This window comes from Lycorma delicatula, chromosome 9 (assembly GCF_047948215.1).
Source record: "Lycorma delicatula isolate Av1 chromosome 9, ASM4794821v1, whole genome shotgun sequence".
Classification (NCBI taxonomy): Eukaryota; Metazoa; Arthropoda; class Insecta; order Hemiptera; family Fulgoridae; genus Lycorma; species Lycorma delicatula.
Window position 1 is genome coordinate 18,551,345 of NC_134463.1, and position 14,329 is coordinate 18,565,673.

Genomic DNA, 14,329 nt, shown 5'->3' on the forward strand with positions numbered 1-14,329 from the left:
TGCTTTGATATTATTGGAGGGACAGGTGGATGGGAAAAATTGTGCAGGCAGGCAACATTTGCAATATGTAAACCATATTGTTAGGGATGTAGAATGTACTAGAGGGTATACCGAAATGAAACGACTGGCACTGTAGATAGGGAATCTTGGAAAACTGAATCAAACCAGTCCAATAACTGAAGGCAAAAAAAAATCTGATATGGGCACCATATGACTTCCTTGTATGATTTTTAAATTACATATACAAACTTCTTTTAAAATGAAAAGTACATAAAATTTTATTTAATTAAAAACTTCTGATATTTTTTTTTTTTGTTACTGAATTATTATTCATCGTAAAATTTTTTTACAATGAGAGGCTAATAATTATTAATAAATCAATATATTTAAATTAAAAAAAATTTAAACAAAAAAGGAAGTGAAGTCTGATTCGAACCGATGTGCCTTCCCCTTGTAAATGCAAATATTTCATTAGACTATAACTCTGAAACTAGTACCACTTGATATATCGTTGAAAAGCTCTCAACGAGGGCTTATTACTGCACTTAAAAAAATTCCAAAATCCAAATCTTTTGGATTTTTGGACGCTTATGGTCAATTTGATTGAAATCAAAAGAAGATGTGCACAATTAGATGTTACAACAGTGGTAAATCCAAAATTTCAACATCCTACGGCTAATCCTTTTTGGATTAGTAACTGACTTTACTAGGGCTTAAAGACTGGAACTCTCGACTTCCAAATCAGGTGATTTGAGAAGACGCGTTCACCACTAGACCAACCCGGTGGGTTAACAGGGACAGACTGGATATCCTTATCTTTTTTTCTGAATCACAGACTTGCCTTTGAATTATATTTCTTCAACTTCTACTTCGAAAATTGTCTACTGATTCATGTAAAAAATTAAATCATTTCCTTCTACAATATAGAATGCTTCTTTAGATCTGCAAATGCCATGTAGTTAAAATAGTTTCTTTGTATCCACGATCTCTGTGAAACATTTTTTTAGGACTGATGTATAATGTAACCTTTTAATCCTTTTGTAATTCGATTACTCCTGAAGGAGTAATAGGAAAGGAGTAAAAAAAAGAGCTTGTCTGAAACCTATTACTGTATATATGTAATTTCATTTTTCACTCATTTACTCAGTGAGAGCAGCACAAGATACCTCAGGAAGTAACGATCTCATGTGCACAACGATTTGACGATTTTACTTCTTGTTAAGTAGCGACTACTAATTGTAACTGTAGCCAATAATTACGAAGATGATACATTCCCGTCTAGAAAAATCTAGTTTAGTAAAACCTCCCCAAAACGGAATGTGACGGAACCGAGTAAAAATTCCGTTTTGAAGAGGTTTCCGTCTTGCAGAGTTTTTAAAAATTGAGCTAATTTATCCTGAGGTCATTTGCTACGAATTATACTAATGTAAAATGAAATTATACAAGGATAAACGTTTGGAATAATTCGGAAATTATACTGCATACAAAAAACATCAACCACCAATTTTCAAAAACTTTTCAATTACACTAAAAGTGTTTTTTATTTTTACAAGTTAGTAATTTTTAATTAAAAGTTACATTTAATTAGAAGACATATGACATGATCTAATACTAATTCTAAAAAAAAATAATTTTCTAAAATAATCAGGAACAGTTTTTTTTTTCTTTTTCATTAACACGCCTGGAACTTTCGTTTTCAATAATTAAACACTTCACTTTAAGTATAGACTTCAGTAATGCAAGTAAATAGAAAAAAATCACTTATCCTAAAACAGAACATGATCTAACACTAATTCTGAAATAAAAACATTTTTTAAAATAATCAAGTACAATGTTCTGTTTCAATAATTTACTCTTGGAATTTTCGTTTACGATAATATTTCTAGCAGTTAACATACTCTGTCGCAAATCATCGCTGTTTATACGAATAGCAAATTCTTCCAGCTGTGCGACCATACACAATGCTTTTCCAAAACCTTTGATTTTGTTTTCTGTGTCCTCTCCTTGTTTGGAGTTTGGAGTCAAAGATGTGACGGCGTATAATTAGATAAACAGTTACAGTACTGTATTATAACAATAATCTACTGGATTTATAATTTGTTAATCGTGGGAATGTACAATCTTTTTTTTTAATTTCCTTTCCGTCTTATGGGACAAGATTAATATGTAAAATTAAAAGTAAAATCGATGTTTCCTTTCAGTTTCCGTATTGCGGAGGTTTCCGTCATAAAAGAAATTAATTTCTATAAAAGTATATCGGGACTTGAGAAACCGTACTTTTTGAGAAGAATTTCCGGTTTTTGGAGGTTCCGTTTTGTAGAGGTTTCACTGTATTTAAATTTTAAAATATATAGAAATACGTTTATTTGTTAGCGCGTATGTGATTTGCAATTTTTTTTTTATAGGTAGCCTATAAAAAACTCCATTGAATTGTATAGTAGAAAGAATCTTATGTATTTATTGCTGTAATGTAAAAAGATTGGCTTGTTTAACGATCGTAAAAAAATGAAACAATTATACCAATAAACTGAATCAATCTTGTTAAATGTGTAATATGTTGAAAAAAATAAACTTTTGACGTAAAAAACTATTTTTAAAATTTACTTTCATTTTTTGAAAATGTTCAAATATTAATAGGACGAAATAGTAATTTTATATAGCTTACGAATAAATGTATTCTTTTGCTTGAAAATTAATTTACCAAAGAAGCTTGTACGTGTGAATGTGAAAAAGGAAATTTTGTACGGCATGAAGAATGGTGTGCTTAACCGAAAGTCTAAACCGGGACCTCCGGGTGAAAGGTCGAGATGCTATCACTCCGCCACGGAGATCAGTGGATTTATTTTAGTAAATTAAATTTCTAAATAATTTAGTTTTTAATACCCAAATAGAATATAAATTCCCAATTGTCTTTCTAAATACTTAATAGTAACGGAAAAAATGCATCCACAACATTTTCCGTTCACTCTTATAGAATAGAAAGTAAATATTAAACTTAGTCTTATATTCATCAAGTAAAAGCAGTAAAGGTTGTTTTTATATGATTTAGATAAAATTGTATTAAATTAATGTACCATTCAGAATTTAATTAAATTAAACCAATAAGAAAATAACAGGATAAACAAAAAACCGTGTTTCATAAAATCATTCTAATACATAAAAATAATGTAAAAATATATATGAAAAATGATTAATCATTTTCTAATTAAATAAAATAAATTACGTAAAAGTAAATAAAAAATATATTAATAAAAATTAGTTTAAAAGTTTGCGAGATAGCTTATTTTTATATAATAAAATCTATAAAAACAATTAATAAAAAAATTATCGCTGAAATAGAAAGTAATTTAACAATGAAAATAATAATCAATAAAATTGGTTCAGTTACTAGCATCCCCGTTGCGACTTCGCCCGCGCTGTATGTGTTTCCCGTCGCGGTCAAGTGATGTTTAACCGGTCATAAATCGCTTCTCTCGCCCTTCCCGTTTGATCAAGGAGCTTTGCCCCCTGGACTCCCACTGTGTTCATTAAACTCATGAGAATAACAATGAAAAATAAAAATTAAACTCTGTTCAAGTTATAAAAATTATCAATTTATCGTAATTTTTTCAGAGCAACGGTATGGTTACTACAACCCATCGGGTTGGTTAACGCGTCTTCCCAAATCACCAGAATTTGGAAAGTCGAGAGTTACAGCGTTCAAGTCCTAGTAAAGCCAGTTATTTTTACACGGATTTGAATACTAGATCGTGGATACCGGTGTTCTTTGGTGGTTGGTTTTCAATTAACCACACATCTCAGGAATGGTCGAACTGAGAATGTACAAGACTAACTTCATTTACACTCAAAAATATCATCCTCATTCATCCTCTGAAGTATTATCTAAACGGTAGTTACCGGAGGCCAAACAGGAAAAAAGAGAGAGAGTATGGTTACTACAGGTCCCACTAATTTTTAGATTTTCCGTCGCGGCTTCGTTCGTGAAATACGTAATCAGAATTATAAACGTAAAATACCATCACAATGTTTCCAAATCTCATAAAGGTTGATTCAAGAGTGATCGCATAAAATGGAGGCCCACCGGCTAGACGGGAAGGAAGAGTGAAGCGAGTGTTGACCGGCTAAATATCCACTGACCGCGACGGGAAACCCAAGTAACCGTATAGCGCGGGCGAAGCCGCGATGGGGATGGTAATATATATACATGTTTATAATTTTTTAACGATGCAACCTTGAATGTTACATTTTTGCATTACAATTTAATAATTATTATTTCTTATACTCATTCTCCTATACTCATATCTTGTATTCAAACAACAACGCCAGTTTCACTCAGATTTAATAGATATCAAATATGCGATTAAAAAAGTTAGATAATTAACCTTTTTACTAGAGTTGTAAAAGAAACAAATTACTTTAAAATATAAATAAATTATAATAGAACATTATTACATATTTTACCTTACACTATTATATAACATATAAATCAATAGATTAGAAAATGTGATAAATATGGTTTTTTTTATCATAAAAAATAAAACATGTCATTAAATAACAAGATAAGTAAATAATATCAAGCAAAACAATAAAAAACGTTACAAAGGAATAATAGTGTTATTAACCTTGGTAGTATATCCGTTATATGATAACTTGGTTTAATTAGATTTAATAATATTAATTAGCAGACAGAATAACATTAATTTCAAATAAACAAAAATAAAAATATCCAACCAGAACGGATTAACTCCGAGTTCCTTAATTAAAATAAAATAATAAATAAGTACTTGGAAACTAGGTTACGTATAAATACGTACATACATAAATTTTATATATATTTTTTTCCCCCTACATTTCCGAGCCGGACATCCAATTAAGTATACTCGGCTCGGGGACGTGACCTTTCCGGATCTTTTAATTGCCTGCTTCGAAACTCCGACGGAAGAAACCAGGTCCGGCTATGCTGTTCCCAGGAGTCCTCGCTTCATCACGGGAACCCACACATCAGGGCATATGAGCCCTCAGGAACGGGGCTGTCCGCCCTGCCTGCTATAAACTAAAACCATCAGTACCCCAGTCCAGTCGTCTTGCATCATCCTCTTTTATTCTGAGGACTGCTCTTGCAAATATTCCAAAATTACGCCAGTTTACTTACCTGGCGTGGAGGTTACCGTAATCACGAAGGCGGTTCCTCCTGAGTGAGGCCCTTTCATTGCACATAAATTTTATATATATATGTAATTATACTTGCTAATTAATTTATTATACAAGGCAAGTAAACTAGCTTTTTTTTTACACTAATACTTAATAAATATTTCCTTGAAAATATAGTGATCATGTCATTCAACTTTAATTTGTATTTAGGTGAATGCTCTGATTTAAACAAAAAATTATTGTGCTAAATATAAAGAATGTCTCACGAAGTTCTCCCGGTACTTTCATAACCTATTCTACTCTTTCTTTCTTTTTCCTGTTTAGCCTCCGGTAATTACCCTTTCAGATAACACTTCAGAGGATGAATGAGGATGATATGTATGATTGTAAATGAAGTGTAGTCTTGTACAGTCTCAGTTCGACCATTACTGAGATGTGTGGTTAATTGAAACCCAACCACCAAAGAACACCGGTATCCACGATCTAATATTCAAATCTATGTAAAAATAACTGGCTTTACTAGGACTTGAACGCTGGAACTCTCGACTTCCGAATCAGCTGATTTGGGAAGACGCGTTCACCACTAGATCAATAGGTTAACCTATTCTACTCGTAAAAATAATGGAAAAGGTTCATTTACATATATGTCCAAAAATGATTTGTTTGCTTTTATTTCACGGCTGGTGAAATAATTCGGTCAGATTTCAGCTACCACGGTGAAATGAGAATGTACTAAAATTTTTAGGACGTAACTTAAGGGACAGAATTAGTGATTTCTTATCGATTTTAAACTTAAAAATCGAATAAAATAAATCCCAGAACCGTATCTGCAGTAAATTTTGAAAAATCTGGGGTGAAAGTACCAATAAATCGGGGTAAATGTTTTTTTATGTTTGAAGTACAATAAATTTTTTTAAATAAATAATAAACATGAAAATTTTTAATTAAAACTAGTAGAGAATTTAATTCTAAACAAAATCGTGTAAGACAAGTTGAATAAAACAAAGAAAAGTTAGAAAGATTCGAATTTTATTTAGAACACTACATCAGTGGTTCCCAAACTTTTCAGTCGTGGCGCCCTTTGTGAATTAAAATTTTTCCATGGCGCCCTAGCCTAAGTAAAAGTATAACTACTGTTAAGTAAGAGATAAAAAAAAAATAAAACTCGTGTATCTTCCTTATTTGTTTACTTTATTAACATTAAATTAATAATTATAAATGTCATGGTTCAATTAATTGTGAAGGTTTTTCAATATTTCGCGAGCGAGGCCTCTATGACAAGGCCGCGGCTCCCCGGGGCGCCGCGGCGCACAGTTGGGAATCACCAGCCTTAATAGGTTGGGGAACTCGCAAAGAAGCATTTTAGGACATATGTTTATATGAAATTTTTCCATTATTTTTACAAGTAGAATAGGTTAAGGAAGTCAGAGAACTTCTTGATACACTCTGTTTATATAAATAGTAAACAGAATAAATTAGGGCAAAATAAAAAAATTTCTTAATTAATTAATTAATAAAGAAATATTTCTTAATTAAAAACTGAAAAAACATCCTATTTTTTAATTAATTTACATTTTACAAAAAATGAACCAAATTATAATTTTAAAATCACTTCGTAATTTGGAAAAAAAAGATCTCAGTCAGTAACCAAACATTTTATTTTCTAAAAAAATCTCTTTCGGTATGCCGGAACGTGGAGATGGATTTCACCGGTGCTAAGTAGAGGATAAAAAAGATTTCCATGAAAAAACTTCAAATTTACTCAATACGACAATAATTGCATTGAAAACAGTTTCACATGTTTAGCATACGACAAACCCCATCTTCTTACAATTCCAGCAACGTTTTGGACATCCCTTTCCGTATGGGTTGATCATATCAACAATTGTTTCAGACAGAACTTTAATTAATATTTAGAGGACTAACAATCAGTTTAAACAGATTCGATACTGTGCCTATTAATAGAGGTATGATTTTTTCTGTCTTCGAAATTCCATTTTTTCCACCTCCTGAACCAATGATTGGTGATATCAAAACATTTTACTTAGATAAGTTTTAGGCCCTTATCCAAAGAATATAGGAACTTCAAACAAATTCGACATTTTACTTAATAAGAAAGTTACAGCAATATTTTTTTTTCAAAAAAACCCCATCACCCCTAATTTCCACCACCACGGTCAAATTTTGCCCATTAACGAGCTCGATCGAGATTTTGGGTCGATCTATTTTATGTATCAATTTGAAAGTGATTGGCGTAAAATTACGGCAGTTATCGTGTCCATAAGAAAATGAAATATATATACTTGTGTATATAAACTTTAGAACTGACGATGGTTTTGAGGTCTGGGGATGTGAAACGCAAAGATATTTTGAAATTTTCCGAAAGTCGAATCATGATACCTATTAAAATAGTTAGCTTTCTTATGAAAACTACGTAAAAAACACGAGAAATAAAATTTCCAAACTGCTTGTTATATAAAGAACCTTAACAATTTTGCAGAAAGTTATATAGAATAAACTCGTAATTAACAAACAAATATTCATAATTTTTGCTTAAAAACACGTTTAAATATAACAGGAATAATTACTCGCATGCATTCAAGTAATTCAAGGATTACACGTTAAGTAAATAACGTACGACCATCAAAAACGAGAAAATATTTGAAGGTGAATCGGGCATATAGGATTCGCTCGTAGTCGTAAAAAAATCAATAAATTAAATATTTGAAATGACTTATGAGAGAATAAAAAGCTGACATGAACACCGTATGACTTCCTTGTACGCCTATTACATTACATATAAACATTTTTTTTTTTTAATGAAAATTACATAAAATTTTATTTCATTAATAAGTTGTTATATTTTGTCATATTTTTTTATTGTTATTATTTTTATTATTATTTATTACAATTTTTTTTTACAATCAGAGGTAAATAATTATTATAAATCAATATATTTAAAATTAAAAAAAAGAGATGAATTCGGATTCGAACCGAGTGCCTTCCCCTTGTAAGATCCAAATATTTCATTAATTAAAATTTTATTTGGCTATAATTTTCGAAGCAATGAAAATAAGTACCACTTATGATATATAGTTATAAAGCTCTCAATGAGGGCTTATTACTGTAGTTAAGAAAAAGTTCAAAAACCAAATCTTTTGAATTTTGGGCTTTTTTGGAAACCTTTGGCCAAATCGATTGCAATAAAAAGAGGAAGTGGATAACTGTATGTTACAACAGTCCTAAATCCAAAATTTCAACATCTTACGGCTAATCGTTTTTGAGATATGTACGTACGTACAGATGTCACGCCGAAACTAGTCAAAATATCGGCTTTTAACAAATAAATTAATTAATCGGATACTTTTTAAAATAGTTGAAAAACTGTACAAAATACAAATAAAAATCTTTCAACTCTGCAAACACTCCTTTTTCACAATAGTTATGCCAAAATTTAAAATTTTTGTACTATAATTGATTCATCATGAATTTTTTTTTTTATTGTAGCTTAAAAATGTTACTTGTAATTAAAAAAAGTGGACCTTTTTGGTATACGGGTACCACTATTTTCTCTTTTTTTCAATACTCAACCAAATAAACCGATTTTTTTTTTTTAATAACCAAATTAACCTCTGAAACATACTTTTTATTAATAACCCTTTAATGCCACATTTCTTATTGTGATATTTAGCTTTTAATCAACAAAGTTTTTCGCTATGATTTATTGTATCATGTTTATAATTAGTCACGGTTAGCCTGCGAAACGAGCGTAGATTAAATTTGGTTAAATTGTATTTATTATTTCTCTGCGAATACGTACTGATTTGGAAGAATTTTGCCTCTATTGTATATAAATTCTACCTAAAATATTTAAACTATCATAGCTTATAAGACACTTAACACTTAAACATTAACTATATAAGGATACAAAATACATAATATACTTAGAAAGGTTATTATAAGAATAGGAGTAGTAAGTTGTTATTAAAAGATGTAAAACCGTAACGCTTTCACTAACAAAAAAAAAGAAGAAAAAATCAGTCAACATATGTTTCATCAGAAGTAACAGGTGATAAAGAATTTTTGTCTTCCTAGAAATGTTGCTAGATTTTTTTTAATTTGTTATATCCTGATTAGTATAGCTGACCAACATAAATTTCTCATTTATAACAAAGAAAAAATTACATACTGGCACGTCTAGAAAGACTAAATATGTAGGCCGACACGTCAACGACGGAAACTTGCGAATCCAATGATGTCACAACACATTTTGTTAATAATAATTATAATAATAATCTACACAAAATATTATAATTAAAATGTGTAATTAAACTGTATTACAATTTTCTCTTTACGTTATTTAGGCTATCGAAAAAATAAAAACAAACAAATAAACGAAACTACGTCAAAAGAATAGATCTAATTACTAGTTAAATAAAATACAGTATATATTAATATAATATAAACGAAATTTTGGCTTAAACTAACAAAGTTAACCTCTAAAATAACAGTTTGCTGTCGGCAAAATTTATGTAATATCCCTTTCACTCAATTATTTATACAAATACCCGTTAATTAAAGTAATTCAAATAGTGGTAACATACTTAAAAAAAGAGCTATTACAACATTAATGTTGTAATTAATTATTTATTTTATATTATTAGAATAAGGTTAATGTACAGTAATAATAGGCTGTATCTAAATATTTGTTAATGAACGAGTGATTTCAGGACATTCTTAATACGTTTAATAACATAAATCTTTTAATTTGCAAATGAAAAACTATGTAATATTATATTCGTTCTTACTGACTATTTAAACGTAAAAATTATATAGAAACTAGTAAGAAATGAATAAACTACTATTTATAAATAGTTACACATACATAAAACCAGAATAATACCTCCCTTTACGCAGTTGTTAAATCGTAACAAGTAAATTAATAATACATTATGTACACCGTATTTGAACATATTAGCGCAATCATTGACCCACTCCTAAGTAAAATAAGCAAAAGTTAATTTAGAAAAACGTCGTAATAAAATAAAAATTTATTAAGAAAACAAAGACTACAAATTTAGAAAAGCAAAATACTGTTCATATTTTTCATAACTAGGTACAAATCAAACATACTTAAAATATAATCACAGAAAAAACCATAATATATCCGATATTTTAAAATTAAACCATACAAAATATTACACCGGACAAACAGGATGACACTATAAATTTTATATAACAGTACTAAAAAATGATATACGAAATGTGTTTTAAAGTAAGGCCCGTATTGAAATAAAATGTTAAATCGAACAAAATTTTAAGTTTATCGGATGTTTTTACATATATTATAAGCTACCGGAAACACATACAAAGTAAGATAGAACTCACATTCAACTCGACTGTTAAAAATCCTTTCTTTCATTCAGAAGGCCTTTTCGGATCATTCGGGTCCATCATCAGTCAATAAGAGACTATAATCAATAAAACAACAAGATATTTGATTACTAAAGATAAGATTAATTATCAACCAGATATTATGTCAATCAGATATTGAAACAGATATCAATGCCAACTTAAATAGATCATCATGTTTGAAATGTACTTCGCTAAGTTGAAATCCTTATATCTATAAATCTAATATGTTTCTAAATACTTAGCTTGTTTTTAAAGTTACAAAATTCCAATATACTAAGATTATTTACTAAGCTTACAAGCTAAGTAAGTAATCTTGTGCCCATTCGCGATCAAGTGATCCGCCATATTTGAAAAAGATTTCTTATTACTCTTAAACGCCCTCAGATGTTCTGAGAATCTCACCTTGAACGATCGATCAGTCTTTCCTATACATATGATAAAGTTAAATTTGTCAAAGACATAGGTTGTATCATAACTAAAGAACTATCTTGAAATGTTATTTATCGGTTTATATGCGATCCAAATTTCTCTTTATCATAAACGTTCGCTAATTTATGTGTGTGTTGGTTTATATAACTGTATTAAATATATCTCCTATTACGACTTTTAGAACAAATCGATGGAACAATGGTAGCATCCTTGTTATCATATCTCTTTTATAAATAACGCCTGTAAATATTGGTAATGAAAGATTCATTGTAGCCATTCTGCAAAGCTATACTTTTTATATACTTCAGTTCATTATCCAATAATATTTTATTATTACGCGAATAAACTACAGCCCTATGTACCACAGCATAATAAGCGTTTCGTTTATGCAACCACGGGTTATTTGAGTATTTATGAATAGTTGTATTAATGTTGGAGAGTTTCCTACATACATTCGTTACAATCTGGTTACTGTTATTAATTTTTATGTTTATGTCCACAAAATTATGTTTATTTTATGTTATGACCAGGGCCGTTTCCATAGTAAATTTGGATTTATCATTAAGTAAATTCAGTCGTCCAATATTAATTGATGTTTCGATGCCATGTTAGAGGTAAATAACACTAGTATGTCGTCTACATATCTAACCTATAAAAGAACGTTATGAGTGTGTAATATATCATGTAAATACATTTTCTCAAAGTTTTTTAGATATATCTCCGACATAGTGGCAAAAAGTGGCATACCCATAGGTAAAGAATCTTCCTGTGAATAATATTTATTTTCAAATTCAAGATAGTTTTGTTGATATATATTTCGAATGACAATGATGAGACTGTAAACAAGATCATCTGTTTCGGCGAATAGATGAATTTGTTTGTAATAGTAATTTTGTTGTTAATTGTTTGTATTAATTTATAATAATGCTACAATTCGTGATCCTGCCAAGGAAAAATCATGAAGTACGAGGAATAATCCAATTTTTGTAGTGAAAAAAACAATTTGTCGGCTGAAATTGACTGGAAAATTTTATCACGTTAACGGGTGACACTAAAGTAAAACAACGAATTGATTACTATCCGACACTCGGCACAGTATGTTTGATAAAGTCATATACGTATAAATTATATCTATGTAAAGTTTTTATCAATGATTTGTTACGATAATGATATTCATCTGCGATTCTATTTAGTTATTGCTAACAATTTTATTAATTGAGAAAATATTACTTTATTCAGGATCCAGTAAAATAGTATAATAGATCTGAACTGAATCTATTAATTTAGTATATATATATATATATATATATATATATATATATATATATATATATAATTTTGAAGGTTATTTAGTGTTTATATTTACTTATTTTATTTGTAGGTAACAACAAAAAGACTAGTATTTTTGTTACTGTAGTTTATTTTGCGGTTTTCCCTACCAGATAGTAAATTTGTAGAAACTCTTTATCAGTTTAAATGCCACACCTCGTATATCGAAGCATGTTTTTAATGTAAAGTCCCTTTTGAATTTTCCAACTATATACGCGATCAGATATACGCGAACGTAAACGAACGCGAACGTGTTTGTATGGCTCAGTTATTTCAATCGGCAGTCAGGTATTTATAATAATAATTCTATAATTTTGTTGTTAATTGTTTGTATTTATTTATAATAACTGCTACAATTTGTGTTCCCGCCAAGGACAAATCATGAAGTACGAGTAGTAATCCAATATTTGTGGCAAAAAAAAAAAAAAAAAACAATTTGCCGGCTGAAATCGATGGAAAATTTTGTCACGTTTACGGATCGAATGTTATGAGTGACACTAGAGTAAAACAGTGGTACCGTTAATTTCAATAAGGGAAAACTTACGTTTATGATTAAAAAACATCAATTTCAGATAAATCTAATATTTATCAATACAAAATAGCTGGTAAAAATGATTAAAAACAAATGATGTATTGTTAAACAGCTGTTAAAATTAATAAAACAAGTTAATAATTTAATTATAACCATGAATAATTATCTAACTGTTTTTAATTTTTCTAGTTCTGATTATTATAAATTTTTAATCATTTTTACCAGCTATTTGTTTTGAATAAAAAATGTGGTTTATCTGAAATTAATAATTTTATTTGAAAGCCACAATTTTGTTTCTATAAACCCTAGAAGGTATAAATTTTCGCAGAACATTTTTCAAATCTTCGTTAAAAGTTCTGTAAAGTTTCAAATAGAATCGGTGGAGGAATGGGCGAGTGATACTATATCAAAATACCTCTTTATTAAACACTCTGAATATATACTCCTATACATAAAAAAATCCAGCTCCATTAGGAATTAAAGAAATTCTACCTAAATATAGCTAAATAAAATAATATTACAGAAAATAGATTTTTAATTTTAGGTTTTTAAAGATCAATAAAACATTGGGAGTTCTACCAGCAAACGCTGGTAGAACTCCTTTACTACTTTACAAACGTAAAGTAAACGGGTGAGCCAACCCGATTCCAAAAGACATTAGTATGAGCTAAGCAATTGAATAATAACTTATTTTAAAAGTTTTATTTACATATTCAAAGATGAACAATGAACAATAAATATTGCTTAACCTTTAACCGATAATAATAAGGTGAAACTAAAAAAAAAAATTATCCATAAATATATATATAGACGTATTATGACGTTTAATAAGTACGCCCTTGGGGACTTCCATTAATTATGTTTCTGTATTAAATAAACCTGTTTTTATTTAGTTAAATGAATAAATGTTATATTTATCTTCAATTACAATTTGTAAATTTTCATGGCTAACTACTTAGTATAGTTGCATGAGTATTATACGCTCTGTATTAAAATAATTTCAACTTTTTTATAAAAAAAAAAATTAATATTAATTTCACAGACTTTCATTTGTTAATATTACTTTAATAAGCGGATTTTTAGGCAGCATAATAACGTTTTTATATTGCTTCTAAAATATCACAATTAATTGTATAGTACATTTTTTATTTTTTTTTATTTTATAATGTAAAGTTAATGGTTTATAATTATATTATTATAATAAAAAAAAAATTGATGTAGACACAACATGACTTCCTTGTACGCCAATAAAAAATTACATATAGATAAGTACATAAAATTTCATTTCATGAATATCTTCTGATATTTTGTCAGAGGTTAATAATTATTAATAAATCAATATATTTAAATTTAAAAAAAGAGTTAAAAAAAGGAAATGATGACAAAATTTTAAAACGTAATACAGGTCAATGAATTGACCCGGAGCCTTGAAGTCAAAAATATATAAAAATCTTGAACGGTAATTTTTTGTTA

General features: G+C 28.9%; 1 protein-coding gene and 1 long non-coding RNA gene across 4 annotated transcripts in view; one reads left to right on the forward strand and one right to left on the reverse strand.

The window, feature by feature from the left end:
• LOC142330152 (uncharacterized) overlaps nucleotides 1–14,329 on the reverse strand; it is a 345,036-nt gene that overhangs the window by 176,176 nt on the left and 154,531 nt on the right. The gene's annotated exons all lie outside the window — the stretch shown is intronic.
• Nucleotides 1–14,329, forward strand: part of LOC142330151 (peroxidase-like) — a 310,626-nt gene that overhangs the window by 37,294 nt on the left and 259,003 nt on the right. Inside the window, exon 1 of one of the 3 annotated variants that reach the window (XM_075375253.1) lies at nucleotides 12,490–12,612. The exons of the other annotated variants lie outside the window; for them this stretch is intronic. The gene's annotated coding sequence lies outside the window, so the exon portion shown is untranslated. Of the gene's footprint in view, nucleotides 1–12,489; nucleotides 12,613–14,329 lie in introns of those variants that run through there. 3 annotated transcript variants of the gene reach the window in all.